At 42.1% G+C, this 18,709-nt stretch overlaps 1 protein-coding gene across 2 annotated transcripts in view; it reads right to left on the reverse strand.

Annotated features, from left to right (window-relative positions):
- CFAP69 (cilia and flagella associated protein 69) overlaps positions 1 to 18,709 on the reverse strand; it is a 2,033,309-nt gene that overhangs the window by 978,659 nt on the left and 1,035,941 nt on the right. The gene's annotated exons all lie outside the window — the stretch shown is intronic.

Consider the following 18,709-nt stretch of genomic DNA (forward strand, 5'->3'; position numbering starts at 1 on the left):
AGTTTACTTGCCCAACTGTATTGTTCCATATTAGATCACTGTTGCAACAGCCTAAGATATTTTGGTTAATAAGCATAGATTGAAAAGAAAGATGGGAGGAGGAAAAGTAAACTAAGAATCCAGGAATCCCTGGAGAATGATTATTTCAGAGTGCGTTCTAGATGTGGAAATGGAATCCAGTTTGCAGTGCTTTCTAAATATATGTATGGAGGGCCAAGTTGCTGTTTGTAGAAAAGTTCTAAAGTCCATCCTTTTTCAGAAAGTCACCAAGTAAGGCAAACTCTGATGGAAAGGGTCTTAACCCTGTCTGGAAGTGGTTTATTATGGTGATAATAACAAAAGACAATGTAATGAGACAACCATCTGGATATTGTCTGCTTTAATACTGCTTGTCCTTTCCTCTTATCTTTATAGAAGATAAACAGCTGGTAAACTTTCCTGAAGGACTAAGTACTGCCTAGGTAGCTTTGAGTTGTCTGTGGATGTAAAGAATTTGAAGAATCTTTTCTCTTTTGTTCTTGTGTACAGAAAAAAAAGATGAGATCATCAGTCTGACTCAAGGTAAATTTCTTCAGACCACTTTATGTATAAAGAAAAAGAAGTTATGTACTCACCATAGCATTCCATCTGTGTTGTCCATTTTCATTTTTGCTCAACAAATGGGTTTGGATACAATCCTCAGATCCAACGCAGTCATTACTAAAGCTCGTGGCAACCAAAAAAACTCTCAAGCTCTTCCTTTTCCCATAATACACCAACCCTAACATTCCTCAGATCTTGTTTGCTGTTATATATTCCAAAGACATGTATCTAGAGCATTTTTCCCTAGTTCTCCACTGAAAGTGGACTCTGTCCCAGTCGGACTTTCCCACTAAACAAATGTCAAATAAATAAATAAATATACATAAATGTATATATATATATATATATATATATATATATATATATATATATATATATGTGTGTGTGTGTGTGTGTGTGTGTGTGTATAGAGAGAGAGAGAGAGAGAGAGAGAGAAAGATAGCTATACTGATATATAAACATATATATATATATATATATATATATATATATATATATATATATATATAGTGAGAGAGAGAGAGAGAGATACCTATATCCACAAAGGCAATGGTATGAAGCTATTTAGGGAAGACTTAAAACATAGATCCTATCTGGGGCTCAATCTGAAGGACAGTTGTGTCCTTATAGTCTCTTGTTCTTTCAAAAGCCTAGTAAGAAAAGGACAGGGGTTGTTGGGTGGGAAGTGAGGAAGAATGAAAGTGGACAACGCAGATGGAATATTATGGTGACTACTGTTATGAAAGGAGATACTGCCAAACTAGCTATCTGAAATTTTGTTAAATAATTATCTGTGATTTGTTAATATCAACATGATTTATATATAGGTGTGACAAAGAAATGCTGCTAGCACAGCTATCTGGAATTTTGTAAACAATTATATGTCATTTGTGGATATCAACATGATTCATACACAATGCTTATGTACAACTGTATTAGAATTGTATGTCATGTGTATATCAAACTTGTTTTTACAGGCATGTGTGTTAAAAAAATGTATTTTGTAAAGTACTGAGCTTAGCGATACAGTCACAGTATGCCTTGCTGGAAGAGAACACAAATGTACATACACTATTCTAACTGTTTAAATGTATATATTTTAACACTGGAAACTGGAACACAGGAGGTTAACTTCAGTCCAGAAAATCTTCAGAAAAATAGCAGAAATTAAATTACTTTATGACAGCAAGAAATAGGATGTCTATACTATGGAGATCTCTCTTTTGTCTTTAAGGATAAATAATTACAAGGCTTGAGACGTGGAAGTGTTTTATTGCTTTATGACTTCCAGCATTTGCCAAAGATCTGAGGAAAAGCCTTGTCTATGTATTTTCACAGGTAGATGCTAAATACAGCTAGCTTTCAGCAGTGGGGGTTTCATCCAGGATAGAGTCAGATAAGAAATGATGCCATTATGCAAGCTATCCCAGCAATAATGTTTGAGATATTAATTTAAGAAGTCTCTGAGTGAGACACAGCATTCTGTATTCTGTCTTGGACCTGACAACAAGATCCCCTCACCACATTTGCATTACTCTGTAAGTGAGTTAACTAGGGTATAGTAATTCTCTTAGCTATAGTCAGGAATATAGGAAAGCTTAACTTAGATCTTTTTCTTTATTTATGGATGGCACAGTGGTGCAGCAATAGCATTGTCACCTCACAGCAAGAGGTTCTCCGGTTTGATTCTTGGCTGGAGTGCCTTCTGTGTGGAGTCTACATGTCCTCCCTGCATTCATATGGGTTGGGTGCTCCAATTTCCTCCCATGTTACAAAGACATGCATCTGGAGCATTTCTCTCCAGGCCGCTGCTGAAAATTGGCTTTGTTCCAAGTCAGACTTTCCAGGTAAACAAATGTTAAATAAATACATAAAATAAATAATAATTATTTGAGACTGTCCTGTGATGTGGTGTGAAGACTGGTAGAGATGTGAAGGCTGCCAGCCTAGCCAGATACAATTATGCAGATAATTCTATAATTTCTAAATGTGAAATGTTGAATTTAAAACAATGTGGCAACATTGCCACCTGCTGTAAGAAGAACTAAGTAAAGCATTTCAAATCTTTCTTTTGAATTTAAAATTATGTAAAATCTGTCCTTTGATCTAGATAGTGGTGCCGAAGAGGCTAGCTGAGCACATTCTTTCTATTTATTTTATTTATTTTACATTTGTTAGCCGGGAAAGTCCGACTGGATACAGGTCCATTTTCAGCGAAGGCCCGGGGAGAAAAGCTCCAAATGTACAAAATCAAGTGTAAATACAGTGAAATTATTACAGTGAGTTATCACAAAACTGGATTTGTTTAATGATATTTACACACAGGTACATGTTTTTCTCACATACACACAGCAAAGGTTGGAAGCAAGTAGCTGAGAAAGAAGCAGTTAAAGATTTCATCTGAAAAAGGAAAACACATATATTAAAGGTGGTTATCATACATGGTGTAGTGTTAACTTCAAATCTTTCCAGTAGGTGGGTGATACACAGAATTTTAAACAGTTAGAGAGTCAGAGTTTTATTCCTGTAATGAGGTTCTCAGTTATGAATTATGTTTGAGTGTGGGTTAGTCAGGGTTTGTAAAGGGACAAAGCCACTGCATTTTTAGGTACTTCCTAAGGGATTATTTGAATTGGGATAAGGAGGGGTCAGTGGTTAGTTCAGCAGGAAGTAGGTTCCAGTTTTTACCAGCAAAGTTGGAGAATAGTAATTCACCAGCTGAACTGTTGGTTTTAACAGTTTGCACTAGCAATTTTTTGGACGAGTGAAGGGATTTTAGGTTACTGTAGGAGGTAATAATATTTTTCAGTATGGATGTACTGTCTGGTTGGTAGAGGATTTTGTGAACAACTATTAGTTGGTTATATGGCAGTTGATAGGGTAGTTCAAACCAGTCTAACGACTGAAGGTTAAGGCAGTGATGGGTCCTATAAGCTGATCCTGTGGCAAATCTGGCAATGTTATTGTAGCACCTAGTTAATTTATTGAGGCTTGATTTGCTTAGGTTTACGAAGATGGGTGAGGCATAAAGAAGGGTCGATAGCAGATGTGTACAGGCAATAATAGTTCTAGCAGATGGAGTTAGGGATGGTTTAATCCTGTATAAAGAGCCTATTTTTTTATTAACTGTTTTAATAGTTTTTTCTATGTGAGCATCAAACTTAAGGTTGTTGTCGATGATCACTCCCAGTAGTTTAGTACTAGGTTCTGGGGAAATTATAGTACCATTGTTATATATTATGGTGAAAGGCGGTGAGGGGACCTTGCGAGTGGGGGAGAAGAGTAATAGTTTGGTTTTATTTGGGTTTAATAGTAGTTGGCGACCAGTGACCTAGTTCTTTACTTTGTTGAAAGTGATTTGGGACAAGGATTGTAAATGTGTGGCGGAGGTGGCAGAGCAGATTAGGGTTGAGTCATCTGCATAGTGAATACAAGTTGCTATTGTTTTAACTTAAGGAATAATTACTAGACTGTACATGTGAAATGTCTTTTATTGTTGTAGCTTCCTGAGCAGGTGTTAGATTGTTAAATAATGTAACCTGTTGCCCTGGGAACTCCAAGCTAAGTGTCAAAATGATGTAATGTGTATACTGGGAAAACCTAAGTGTCAGAATGGTGTAATCTGGGAGGGCCCAGCAGAAATGTTTGTTAGTGATTTTAAAAACTATTGCTCAAAGAAAGACTGTAAGCATTTTTGTCTGACTATTCAACTCATCACTGCCTTGCTCTATCTAAGTAAGTTACTTTAGAAGTATGTTTTCTTGTAGCAATAGCTAGGAATTAGAAAACATTAGACTAAGTGTTTTTCTGTTATGTCAGAACTGTACTACTGAATTATTTTAAGTTTCTGTGTGATCTCTGAACCCATGAATAGCACTGTGGTGTAGTAGTATTATCTTGTGTTTTTAGTATTTTTTATTAAATATGTTTAAACCATTTTCAACTGGGGCTGATTTATGTAGGGATAAATTAAGCTCTAGAGTACATTGTACGCTTATAAGTGATCCTGTAATAAGCCCTTCCAATAAGCCTTGATTGCTTAGTTACACTACTACTGGATAATAATATTGCACAGTAATAACTGGACACCCTTTTAAGGGCCTTTGGGTAGCTGATAATTATTAGCTGGTGGTGGCAGGAATTACTACTGTATAGTCTGGGTATAGGGGCACAGCTGAAGAATCTATGTCAACCTTTCCCAGGAGTGTCTGTGAAGTTGTATCAATACTTATCTCAAAGTGTGTGTGTGTGTGTGTGTGTGTGTGTGTGTGTGTGTGTGTGTGTGTGTGTGAGCTACTTGGGCAGGGACACGAAGCACTGGTTGGACAGAGAGTGTACTGGAGGTTAGCTTGTCAGCTAGGCTGAGATCTGTACCTTATAGTTGTGCCAGTGGGGAGTCTTAATGGGGACTGGAAGGCAAGGGAGCAACCAGCCCCAGACTGACTGTGATCTCTGTGTGCTCTTAAGGGAAATTGCACTTTACTGTGTGCATTTGTTATCCTTTCTCCTATATGAGAAGCCCTCTCTGGTGTTAGTGGTGAGGATTGAGGCTCTTTGATTGCTGGGCCAGGGCATGGGCATCACATATTAATTGGTGGCAGTGGCTGGGATATCCTCATATATTAATTATTTGGCAGCGGTGGGATATCCACATTACATATTAATTAGTTGGCAAATACCAATTGGCTTGTAGTGGTATGGGTAGAGTGAATCCTGTAACTTGTGTACAGTGATCTCTGAAGGTGTTTTGTACTCTAAATCAGCCATGCAGTGAATACTCAGAGTTCAGAGCACAATTGTTTTATTTCTTTTGTTAGCTTAGTTAGTCAGGGTGAGCAGGCAGTATGTCAGCAGAGGAGTATGGAAAGCTGACAAGGAGCCAGCTGGTGGAGATGTGTCAGGCTAGGGGACTGGTGCATGGAAAGCTGACAAGGAGCCAGCTGGTGGAAATGTGTCAGGCTAGGGGACTGGTGCATGGAAACCTGACTAAGGCAGACCTGATTGCAGCCTTGGTTACAGCTGCATCAGAAAACAGCATCCAGGAGGACAATCAGACTGGCAGTGGAGATGCAATATCCTCAGAGAATGGACAGTTCAACTTTTTTACGAAGGACAATCAGACTGGCAGTGGAGATGCAATATCTTCGGAGAATGGACAGCTCAAACATTCTGCAGTGGACTTAAAAATCCAGCCGGAGCTAAAGAGACTTGAGTTGGAGGCCAGGCGTTTGGAGATAGAAGCTGAAGAAAAGGAGCGTCAGAGGAGGCATGAGAGGGAAATGCTGACTCTTCGCCAGAGTCATGAAGGTAATGGGGAAGGGACTAACTGGACCCCATAAGCACAACAGGTCAGTAAATTTCTTCCACAATTTAAAGAGTGGGATAATAGTTTCATTCATATGTTTGAGAGGGTATGCAACCAGTATAGTGTTGACCAAAGGCTCTGTGCACGATTCCTGACCCCCTTATTCCATGGGAAAGCTGTAACACTTTTGTCAAAAATGCCTAACGCTGTCTGTGTTGATTATACTGCTGTAAAAATGTTTTTTAGAATGTTTTACGCTAACACCTGAAATGTACATGAAAAAAGTTTTGTGAGCATAGACACAAGGCAGATGAAAGTGTGTATGAATATGTTGCTGAACAGAGCACTTATTTTCATAGCTGGGTGAGTGGATGTCAGGTCACACTTTTGAAGGGCTGGCAGGCCTTTTGGTAAGGGAACAAGCCCTTAGTACTTTGCCTGAAGACATGAGGATCTGGTTAGCTGATAGACAATGTGCTACTTCAGATGAATTGGGGAAGAAGGGAGACCTATACTTGGCAAGCAGGGCAGCCCTGCACAAGAAGGGGACCCCCAGTACTGCTCATGGGCCTAAAGGAACCCATGGTGGGCAGCACAGACTGCCCCAACAGAATCTGCCAGTAGCTAAGGTTAAATGCTTTTTATGCAACCTGTGGGGCCATGTGGCATACAGGTGTCTATGGAGGCAAGGTGGGGAACCAAAGGTGACGGAGCCAGTAAGTGGGAAAGACAAGATGCCAATAGTAGGTTGTTTTGATACAACAGGGGTACTAAACTACCATCCTGCAGATGTCCTGAGAGAGAAGGATTTGGATGAGGCAGTACCATGTACTTATGCAGTTACACGCAGTGAGGCTAGGAGACAAGCATGTGGGTCTGGTAGCCTGGGGGAGACCCCGACAGACTGCATACTTGCAGCCAGGTCTGGTGAGGTGGTTACTTCAGGGAGTGAGTTACGCTGTAGCAGTGAGACTGAAGGTGAGCCACAGCTGCTTGTGGGTACTGATGTTCCCTTGGACAGGGTAACTGCAAAGGTAGAGGTGAGTAGTAGTACCCAGGCTGACAGTGAGGCACCGCTGTCAGAGGATGCCAGACTTCCTGTGGAAGGGGAGCTGGGAAGGGTTACAAGGAGAGAGTCGAGACAGGCTTAGCTCTCAGACCCTACATTGCAAGGCCTGAGGCAGCTAGCTAGGGAGACACCTGAGTCTCAAGGAAAGGGGGAATCTGTATAACTGGGACAAATGATTACTATACAGAGAGTGGACCCCTGAGGGAGGGCTAGAATGTGAGAGAGTACAGCAGTTGGTAGTGGCTAGAGCTTACCATCTGGCGCTTTTTGCCATAGCCCATGATATTCCCTTTGCAGGTCATATGGGTAAAAAATGTACAAAGAGATGTATTATGCAAAACTTCTATTGGCCTGGAATTTCCAGAGATGGAACTGGGTACTGCAGGATCTGTGAGCAGTACCAAAAGGTAGGCAAGACAGGAGACAAGGTGAGAGCTCCTTTGATGCCTTTGCCTGTGATTGAGGAGCCATTTCAGAGGGTAGCTATGGATATTGTACGTCCTCTGAGTACCCCAAGTTCCACAGGGAAAAAGTATATCCTAGTTGTAGTGGATTATGCAACACGATACCCTGAAGCAGTGGCTTTGTCCTCCATTGAGGCAGAGAAGGTGGCAAATGATTTGTTAGAGATTTTCAGCAGGGTGGGTTTCCCAAAAGCAATACTGTATGACAGAGGTGCTGATTTCATGTCAGACCTGCTGGCTTGTCTGTGGAAGTCCTGTGGGGTGAAGCACACGAAGACCACCCCCTACCATCCCCAGACTAATGGTCTTGTTCAGAGGTTAAACTGTACAATCAAATCCATGCTATACACATTTGCAGATCAGTTTAAGAGGGAGTCGGACAAATGTCTGCCCCATCTGTTGTTTGCTTACAGAGAGGTTCCCCAAGAATCCACAGGTTTTTCACCCTTTGAGTTTCTGTATGGGCATATGGTGAGGGGACCTCAAGATTTAATTTGAGATGAGTGGGAAGGTGAGTGTGAGTCTCATAAGGAGTCTGCTGTGGCATATGTCCTAAACCTCAGGAAAAGGCTCAGGGAACTCATGGGCTTGGCCCAGAAGAACCTGGCAGAAGCCCAACAACAGAAAAAGGTGTGGTATGACAGGAATGCTCGAGCTAGAGAGTATGCTGTGGAGCAGCAGATAATGGTTCTCATTTCTGTCAGACACAACAAACTGCAAGCAGCTTGGGAGGGACCCTACAAGGTGGTAAGAAAGGTAAGTAATGTTAACTACATGGTGGAACTGCTAGGCAGATGGCAGGGGCACAAATTGTACCATGTTAACATGATGAAACCTTACCATGATAGGGAGGCCCTTGTGCTGGGCATTTGCAGTGGATTGCAAGATGAGTCTGAGGGAGATCTGAGGACTGATCTCTTCAGTGAGGCTCTGGCTGACACCTCAGTGGAAGGGATAGCAATATCCCAGCAGCTATCTCCTACCCAGGTTCAAGAAATCCGAGCAGTGTTGCAGGAATTTGGGGACATGTTCACTGGGAAACCAGGGTACACCCACCTGGTGCAGCACCAGGTGGATACAGGACCCCAAAGGCCTATTAGGCATGCCCCTTATAGGGTGCCTGACAGAGTCAGACAGACTCTGAGGGAGGAGGTACAGGAGATGTTGGAACTAGGCATGATTTAAGAGTCCAACAGTTCCTGGGCCTCCCCATTGGTGTTGGCCCCAAAGAAGGATGGTAGCACCAGTTTCTGTGTGGATTACAGGAATTTAGTCACACAGAGTTGGATGCTTACCCCATGCGTAGGACAGATGAGGCCCTAGAGCAGCTGGGTGGGGCTAAGTATCTTACAAACATTGATCTTACCAAGGGTTACTGGCAGGTGCCCTTGACTCCCAGTGCTAGAGAGAAGCCAGCCTTTGTCACTCCTTTTGGCTTGTATGAGTTCACAAAGATGCCCTTCGGGATGAAGAATGCCCCAGCGACTTTCCAGAGGCTGGTAGATCATATCCTAGCAGGAGCAGGAGAGTTTGTCCTTGCTTCCCTAGATGATATTGCCATCTAAAGCCATTCCTGGCCAGAGCACCTTCAGCATGTCAGGGAAGTGCTGGGCAGACTACAGAGGACAGGGTTGACCATTAAGCCGAGCAAATGTCAGGTGGGTATGGCAGAGGTCACTTACCTAGGACAGAGTGGGGAGTGGTAAGATAAGGCCAGAACCTGCCAAAGTGTAAGCCATTCAGGCATGGCCAGCAACTGTTACTAAAAGGCAGGTGAGGGCATATTTAGGTACAGCAGGGTACTACAGAAAGTTCATCCCCAGTTATAGTACCATAGCTACTCCCCTCACAGACCTGACAGGGAAGAACAGGCCAGATAAGGTAGTGTGGTCCCCAGCATGTGAACAGGCATTCCAGGAGTTTAAAGATACTTTGGGAGGACCCCTGTATTAGCCAGTTCAGATTACAGCAAATAATTTGTTGTGCAAGTGGATGCTTCGAACTATGGGGTGGGGGCTGTACTTAGCCAGATTTCTTCAGAGGGGGAAGAGCACCCAGTGGATCTTCACTGTAGACTCCAAACCAGGGAGGAATGCTATGCAGCTGTAGAAAAGGAATGTTTAGCCACAGTCTGAGCACTGCTGAAACTTCAGCCTCATCTGTATGGAAGAATGTTCACTGTTATGACAGATCACAACCCCCTAACATGGTTAAACAGAGCCAGTCAGCAAACTGTCAAGTTTCTAAGATGGAGCCTGGGGTTGCAAGCATATATGTCAGTGCAGCACCACAGTGAGATTAGCAATGCCAATGCAGATTAGTTGAGATACACTCAGATATGCCTAACTCTCTCAAGCGGTGTTTCTCAATGGTCACTTGAAAAACTAGCTCGGGTTCTCTGGGGGGGGGGTGAAGACTGGTAGAGATGGGTGAAGGCTGCCAGCCTAGCCAGATAGACTTGTGCAGATAATTCTATCATTTGTAATTGTGAAATGTTGAATTTAAAACAATGTGGCAACATTGCCATCTGCTGTAAGGAAAACTAAGTCAAGCATTTCAAATCTTTCTTTTAAAGTTAAAATTATGTCCTTTGATCTAGATAGTGGTGCCAAAGAGGCTAGCTGAGCACATTCTTGCTATTGTTTTAACTTAAGGAATAATTACTAGAGTGTACATGTGAAATGTCTTTTATTGTTGTAGCTTTCTGAGCAGGTGTTAAATTGTTAAATAACGTAGCCTGTTGGCCTGGGAACTCCAAGCTAAGTGTCAAAATGATGTAATCTGGGAGGGCCCAGCAGAAATGTTTGTTAGTGATTTTAAAAATTATTGCTCAGAGAGACTGTAAGCATTTTTGTCTGACTATTCAACTCAGCACTGCCTTGCTCTATGTAAGTATGTTATTTTAGAAGTATGCTTTCTTGTAGCAATAGATAGGAATTAGAAAAGTTTAGACTAAGTATTTTTCTGTTATGTCAGAGCTGTACTACTGAATTATTTTAAGTTTCGGTGTGATCTCTGAACCCTTGGATAGCACTGTGGTGTAGTAGTATTGTCTTTTGTTTTTAGTATTTATTATTAAATATTTTAAACCCGTTTCAACTGGGGCTGGTTCATGTAGAGATAAATTAATGCTTATAAGTGATCCTGTAATAAGCCCTTCCTATAAGCCTTGATTGCTTAGTTACACTGCTATTGGATAATAATATTGCACAGTATTAATTGGACACCCTTTTAAGGGCCTTTGGATAGCTGATAATTATTAGCTGGTGGTAGCAGGAATTACTACCGTATAGTCTGGGTATAGGGGCACAGCTGGAGAATCTGTGTCAGCCTTTCCCAGGAACATCTGTGAAGTTGTATTAATACTTATCTCAAAGTGTGTGTGTGTGTGTGTGTGTGTGTGTGTGTGTGTGTGTGTGTGTGTGTGTCAGCTACTTGGGCAGGGATACGAAGCACTGGTTGGACAGAGAGGGTACTGGGGGTTAGCTTGCCAGCTAGGCTGAGATCTGGACCCTATAGCTGTGCCAGTGGGGAGTCTTACTGGGGACCTGGAGAGCAAGGGAGCAACCAGACCCAGACTGACTGTGATCTCTGTGTGCTCTTAAGGGAAATTGCACTTTACTGTGTGTATTTGTTACCCTTTCTCCTATATGAGATGCCCTCTCTGGTGTTAGCGGAGAGGATTGAGGCTCTTTGATTGCTGGGCCAGGGCACAGGCGTTACATGTGGTTTTAAATATTTCCTGTGATTTTAAACTCTGATGTTACTGTAAATATATATTTAGTATTGTCTTCTTTTATTATTACTGAATACATTTATACTTTTCATTGTGACTGATATGTATAGAGATATTTAACTTCTGAGAGTACTTGTGTATTTATCTGGTGACACTGAGGGCCACTCCTAATAGCCTTGGTTACATTTATATTTGTATTTGTATTGATAGCAACATTACACAGTAAGATTGGGCACCCTTTGTTAAGTAGCCGATAAAGAGCTGGCTGGCAGCAGTGATAACCACCTAACAGTCTGGGCAAAAGGGGGCATAGCTAGTAAACCTGTGCCAGCCTTTCCCAGGTGTGTGTCTGTGTGTGTGTGTGTGTGTGTGTGTGTGTGTGTGTGTGTGTGTGTGTGTGTGTGTGTGTGTGTGTGTGTGTGTGTGTGTAAATCAAACCTCAAAGAGTGTGTGTGTCAGCTACTTTGGCAGGGACACAAAGCACTGGTTGGACAGAGAGGGTGCTGGAAGTCTTGGCTTGGCCACTCAGCTGAGATCTCAACAATACAGTTGTGCCAGTGGGGAGTCTTACTGGGGATCTGGGGGAATGTGGATAAAACAGCCCAGGACTGACTGTGGTCTTTGTCTGCTTTTAAGGGAAATTGCAGTTGATGCAGAGAGCTGCATCTGGAAATACTGTGTGTATACCTGTCATCCTCCCAGTGTATGTCCCCAACTGTTGCCAGTGCTGAGGATTGAAGCTCCTTGATTACCGGTCCAGTGGTGGGTCGTCACAAGTACATAACTTCTTTATCTGATGTTGTCAATTTTCATTCATTCCTCAACAATTTGGACAGAGTCCCCAGCTACCTAAATTCCTTGGTGGACTCTAAGGAAGGATGCTCCCGAGCACAGTTGAGCCAAAGGCTGCTCTTTTCTTAGAGAACAAATCTAATTTGTAATGAGTGATAAAAGTATGGGGACTGGTCCAGGTTGCAGTTGTGCATATGTCATCCTTGGAAGCTGTAGAAGGAAATACCGCGGATGTTGCCATAGACCTAGTCGAATGTGCTGTCACAGAATTTGGTAAGGTAAGGCCCAGCTTGTTGTAAATAAACATTATACAATCCATTAGCCATTTGGCTAAAGTGACCTTTGAAACTGGTTTGCCCAGTTCTGAATCTGCAAAGGATGGAAATATTTGGTCTGTCGTTCTTGATTCTTTTGTTCTATGTAATTGTCTGTGAACATCCAATAAATGTAACATGTCACCTTTGTATGAAAATTTGGGAAAGAAAACTGGCACATTAATTGACTGATATTGGATTCTGATACCACCTTAGGAAGGAAAGAAGCACTGGGTATGTAATATCACTCTATCCTTAACAAAAATCAAGTAAGGAGATTTAGATGATGAAGACTGAAGTTCTGAGATTCTTCTAGCAGACGTAATGGCCACTAGAAAAATAGTTTTCCAGGTCAAGTATTTAAGTTCACATTTAGCTGCTGGTTCAAAGGGGGATTGAATTAAGTTTTGTAGTACCAAATTTAAGTCCCAAGTTGGAGTAGGATCTTTAAATGGAGGTTTGAGCAGGATAGTCCTTTTAGAAAGGCTTTGGAAACAGACAATCCACTGTGGTGAATCCTAACAGGAACAGTTGAAAGAAGTAGACGAAGAATAGGTGATGCCAAGGAGTAACTGTCAAATCTAGTGTGAAAATTAGAAATTGCTGCTAAATGGACTTTGACTGTTGAGGAGCTAGCTCCCTCATTGAAAACTGTTGCCAAAAATTCAGGACACTTTGTACAGGAGCTGAAACGGGGTCAATGTGTTTTTGCTGTGCCCAAAAAGCAAATCTTTTCCATTTGCTTTTCTAAAGTTTTCTTGTGGAAGCCCTATGTGAAGATAGAAATATAGGGCAAACAAGGGAAGAGAGCATCGGTTCTCTGGCTATCAAGGGAATTGGAGAAACCAAGTTTTTAGGTTGAAGTTTGAAATATCTGGATGAATCATGCCTGTAGGGCAGAACAGGAGGTATGGAATTGGATCCAGAATCCAAGATGGGTGCAGTAAATGAGGTCAATGGAAGGGGAACCAAATCTGTTGAGGCCAGTAAGGTGCAATGAGGATAACCTTGTTATTCAACCAGACAGTTTCTGTAGAAATTTGGGAATTAGAGGAATAGGTGGATATGCATAGAAAAGACCAGGGGGGGGCAATCATGGAGTAGAGTATCTCCTGGTGATTCCCCCTATGGTGGTATGAGGGAAAAGTAGCTGCTGCACTTACTGATTAGGGAAGATGCAAAAGGATCTCAGCAAGGCTGGCCCCATAGACTGAAAATCATATCTCTTACTTTCTTGTTGCGACCTCACTCATGAGGTAGTAAAAGGGACTTGCTCAGTTTGTCTGCCATCATGTTGTACTTCCCCAGAATGTGCACTGCTATTAGAAAGTGGGTGGAAATAATCACACATTGCCAAACCCTGAGGGCTTTATGACACAAGGGATAAGACCTGGCTCCTCCTTGTTTGTAGATGTACCAAACTGCTGACATGTCGGTTTGAATCGCAATTCTCCTGAAAGGGAGAGATACTTGAAATACCTGCAACACTAAGAGCATTTCTCTAATTTTCAGAACATTGATATGTGTTTCGGCTTCTTCAGGGGACCAAGTGCCTTGGACTGTTTTTCCCAGGAAGTGCCCCTCCACCCAATTTGGGATACGTCCATGATCACTACCCCCTGGGTTGAGGGAGAATGAAGGGAGGACCTTGTAAAATGTGAACTAATTGAACCCAGCACCAAACGTATCTTTTGCATGCATGTATTATTTTTATTTGGGCTGACATGGGGTGGTACAGGATTGACTACTGTGTTGACACTGTCCATTGAAGAATTTTCATATGAAATCAAGCAAGGGGAACTAAAATTATAGGTTCATAGGTGTGTACTAGGCTAATAGTCCTGGAGCCTTTACAAGCCTAGCCCATAGGATTACCCTGGCATCATGCCACCCAACCTTAGTTCCCAGTGCCTCTGTCAAGTAGAGCCACTGGAGTGATCCTGGGGTGAATTTTCTATTTCCCATCCACTCATCAAGATTTTTCTTGAAGAGGCCAGTGAGGTGCTCTGCTTGACATGTATGTGAAGTCTATGGGTTATTAACCTGTCCCTCCAGTATGTTCTGTTGATTGTGGTAATGAGGTTGAAGTCTCTGGTGCATGTCGTCTGGAGGGATTGAGATTTCTTTAGATGTAGCCTTTCTAACAGAGCTGAGTCAGACATGGCTTTTTAAGTCAAGCAGAGATCACCTCTAAGTAAGCGATATGAGACAGAGAATAGTTGGAGTTTTTTTAGTCTGTCCATATAGGACAAGTTTTTAAGGTCTAGGATCATCTTTGTGAGGTACTTTTGCAGCCTCTCCAGTTGTTGCAGGTGTCTAGTGAGGTACATGCCAAATGGGGCATTGTATTCGATGACTGGCCTAAGGAGAGAAGAGTAGAGGGAGACAATGACCTCTTTCTTCCTGGATGCAAAACCCTTAGTAAGGAGATGTGCCACATAGAAGGACTTTCTGACCACAGTGGCAATGTTGTGGTCAAAAGAGAGGTTGCTGTCAACCTGTGTTCACAGATCTCTTATAACGCCTTCTATGTTCAGTGGACTACAATCAATGTGGTAATTCATGGGAACCAGGTTTTTCCCAAAGGGGATGATGACACATTTTTTGGCATTGAGCTTAAAGCCATTGTTCTGACACCAGTTGTTGGTCTCAGTAAGCTCTTTCTGTAGGATGTCAACATCACTTGGGGAGTTATAGCTGCTGACATTGACCCTAGGGCTTGTAAAATTAATTGAGCTGAACTTGTACTGCAGATTATCTTTTTCACCTAGAACCAGAGAGTTAGCACTCCTGAGAGGGGAAGAGAAGCTGTCATTGATTCTGTATTGAACACTGCTTCTATACATTCCAGTGTTTCAGATGGTTGCTAATGAGACTTGCTGTAGTTTATGGTTATCCCCAGGTTGGAGCAAGTACGCAGCACTTGATCCCACACTTTTAGTTGTAGATGCCCAGTCAGGGCAGTAATGAGCCAGTCGTCTGTATATGGAAACACTCAGAATCCCTACAGTCTCAAGTGAGCTCCTACCACTGTCGTGTATTTGGTGAATACCCTAGGGGCTGTGATGAAACCAAAGGGCAGTGCCATGAACTGATAGTGACTGGCTCCCAGCTGGAAATGTACATACATTCTGGATTGCCTGTTCATTTTTATATGATAGTATGCATCATGAAGGCCTATTGAGCATATCCAATCATCCTTGCTGAAAAAGGGCAGAATGGACTGAACCGTGACCATCCAAAATTTTGTGTACTGAACTGACTTCTTCAAGATACTGAGATCCAGAATTGGTCTCAAGTCCCCTGTTTTCTTTGGTACTTATACTTCCTCTTCCTAGGGACCTTCTTGGTGGGATGTTCCAGAGAGGTATCGGAAGAAATGGTAATACCCTGCTGGGTTTACTGAAGACTTTGGGTAGACTGTTCCTGTGGACCAGGATAATGAGGCTCAACATGCAAAGACATGTGGGAACCAGATGGGTGATCCAAGGAGGAAGGAATCATCCATCCTGCAGGAGCAGAAAACACCCTCTCCACTACCTCAAAGGCAGACAGCTCCAGAGAGAATGAAGCTGATGCAGCTGAGAAGCCAATCTTCTGATCATTAGCTCTTTCTGCCCTAAAGACAACCCACCCAAGGCAGAAGTCAGAGCTGAGATATGCAGTGCCAAAGCTCCGGGGGTCAGAGATGGCTCTGAAAACTTCAGAGTCAACTCCAACACCTCAGATCCAATTGGAACAGCCTAACTCTGAGAGTCATCTGGATCCAAAGCATAGGAGCCGGAGCACTCTGAGTAAGCCTTGGATCTGAAGAAACTAAGATCTTCAGGTCCGAAGTCAACGGACCTGAAGACTTGCATCCAAGGGCACTGAAACAACTGTTTGGATCAGTGAAGGAGACATAAAAGGTGGTATAGTGCTTACAAAGGCTTCCTGACCCGATGTGGTAGGAGCTGGAATAACTCCATCTGTATTTGAGTGGAGAGAAACTTCCTCATCATCCTGTCCACATCTGCCTCAGTGAGATTCCTGAAAGAACAAGTAAATGCCAGTGATGGGGATTTTGAGCTTCAATGTACTTCTAGAAAAGAAGAATGTATGGAGGATGGTACCAGAGCCAAGGAAGGGGAGTAATGTCTTTGGATCCAATAAAGTTTGATCCGATGAAGCTGACTTATTGTCCGACGCTGATGCAGAGGCAACTTTCAGATCCAATTTCTTGGCCTTTTTGTTAGGTGGTTCAGTGGTAGGATCTAAGGATGGAGTAGAGGATCCAGAAGGCTTAGAATACTCTTTTGCCTTGTGCTTGGGGGGGGGGGGGTTGAGACCCAGATAACACTTTGGAAATAAAAGAAGGGAGTAATTCTTTCAACATTAATTTATTCTTCCTATCAGTCAGGGTCCTGAGATTAAATCCCTGACAAATCTTGTGAGGGCCAAAATAATGCATACATAAAGTTTGAGAGTCTGAAAGCAGAATTTTATGTCCCCATTCCATGCATTTTTTAAACCCCAATGGGAATTTATCAGACATCTCCAATGTTAATAACAAAAAACTCAGTTAATAAATTTTTTTTTATTTAAGAAATACCAGCAATGTTAAGAAGATATCTCTAAAAAGGGTATACAAAATAGAATTACCATCAATGGTGAACAAAGTACACTCTAAAGCAGTAATGGTGAACCTGTAACACACTTGTCAAAGTTGACAGGCCATAATATTTTCAGTGACACGCTGACTTACTGGAAAAGTTAAACAAGACGTATATGTTTTTTTTTTATCCGGATTGTCCAGAAATAAAGTAGTTTGTGCAGATGTTCGGAGTTTCCGATGTAAACCCGGAAACCCGGAATTCAAAGTTGTCTCCACCTTTCTTTAAGCAGATTGGTTATCTGAGCTTGCAGATTAACCAATCGGCAGAAGATTCAGCAGTGCACGAGAGAAGGAAGACGAAGTCTGTCCAGTCCAACTGCATTTCAGACTTCACTATAATATTCTTGGCAACACCTCTCCACAGTGTCAGGAAGAAAAAAAGTTAAGGTAAATTGTGAAAAGTTTATTTATTTAAATAGCAAGCAGCATTAAGGCAAAGATCCCAAGGAGGAGCCAACTGTTTTCTAAGTAGCCAGATATTCAACACCCCTTTCTAAAACTGTTGAGAATGGTTGGAAAGGAGGGACTCTACGGGCAGATAAGCAGAAATGGCTAGCTAACAAATGAACACTGACACAGGAATATGAGAAATCAGAGGAGATTGTCCCGGTTTTTTGACTGGCATCAGCTAGAAACTCTTTTCCACTTATACAAATATGATTTCCTAGTATCAGTTTTTTTCACTTCCCTCAATACCTGCTGCACATTTTCAGTGTGCCTAAATGGTATCCATGCAGTTAACTGAAAACTTTCCAGGGTGGGGTATATCAAATAATCCATGTCTTGTGTGACTTAATCAAGTCTGTGGTAATTGTTCTTGGCTAATTGAAAAGAAGAGAAAACCATTATTGCCAAAAGGGAGTTACAACCCAAATAGATATCAGTGGAAAGGGTGGAAAAGCAAACAGGAACATTTCTGTCCAATGGAATGAGAAGGCATCTGTCGTTCAGGCTTCCTTGCAAGGAAGCCTGAAGTAGAACTTCTTTAGTGGTCTGTTCTGATGGAAAGCAAACATGTACTTGAGTTATTCTCTGCAGCTGTGTCTAATCTTGGAAGACCCCAGGGTGATGTTTCCAGTAATGAAGGTCTGTCCTGGTCCTGCTTAGTTTGTATGCAATCACATCTTGCTCTGATGGAATGTATGAAACACGAAGAGTCAAACTGAACTGAGCTGAGCTGCTATCTCTCAGGCTATCACAGCAAGTCTGTAAAGAGGGTAATGATCTGGTACCACCCTGTTTATGTACCACATCACTGTAATGCTGTTTGTGTAACTTGCAAAGATCTTGGGGACCAGAGATGATTTAAGATTTTCAAAGCATTTATCACTATTATCTGACATTTATGTGCTTCTGTCTTTTGTGAGGGTTCCACAGACCTTGCATTTTCACACTTTGGAAACAGCTCCTCATGCAAGATCTGATAAATCTGCAGTGACAGACTGGACAGGATACAGAAGGGAGAAAGGAAAACCTGGACTGCAAGAGATCTGGTCTACCAACCAGAGAACCTCCCTCCTTAGAAATCCCAAAACAAGGATTTGAAAAGATAAAGGGTGAAGATGCTGAGTCCGGATTGATCTGAGGTACCACTGGACTTTTCTCATGTGAAATCTGGTCAGGGGAAGCATGAGAATCATAGATGCCATGTACTCCAATATCCTGAGAAATTCCCATACAGATACCTGGGTTTGATTGTTAAAACTCAAAAAGAACATGTGGAACATCTCTGTTTTGTCTTGGAGAAGAAAAGGCTCTTCCTAGGGTAGAAAACAGATATCCCAGGAAAACTA

This window comes from Protopterus annectens, chromosome 3.part1, assembly GCF_019279795.1.
Source record: "Protopterus annectens isolate FY-2018-M chromosome 3.part1, PAN1.0, whole genome shotgun sequence".
Lineage (NCBI taxonomy): Eukaryota > Metazoa > Chordata > Ceratodontiformes > Protopteridae > Protopterus > Protopterus annectens.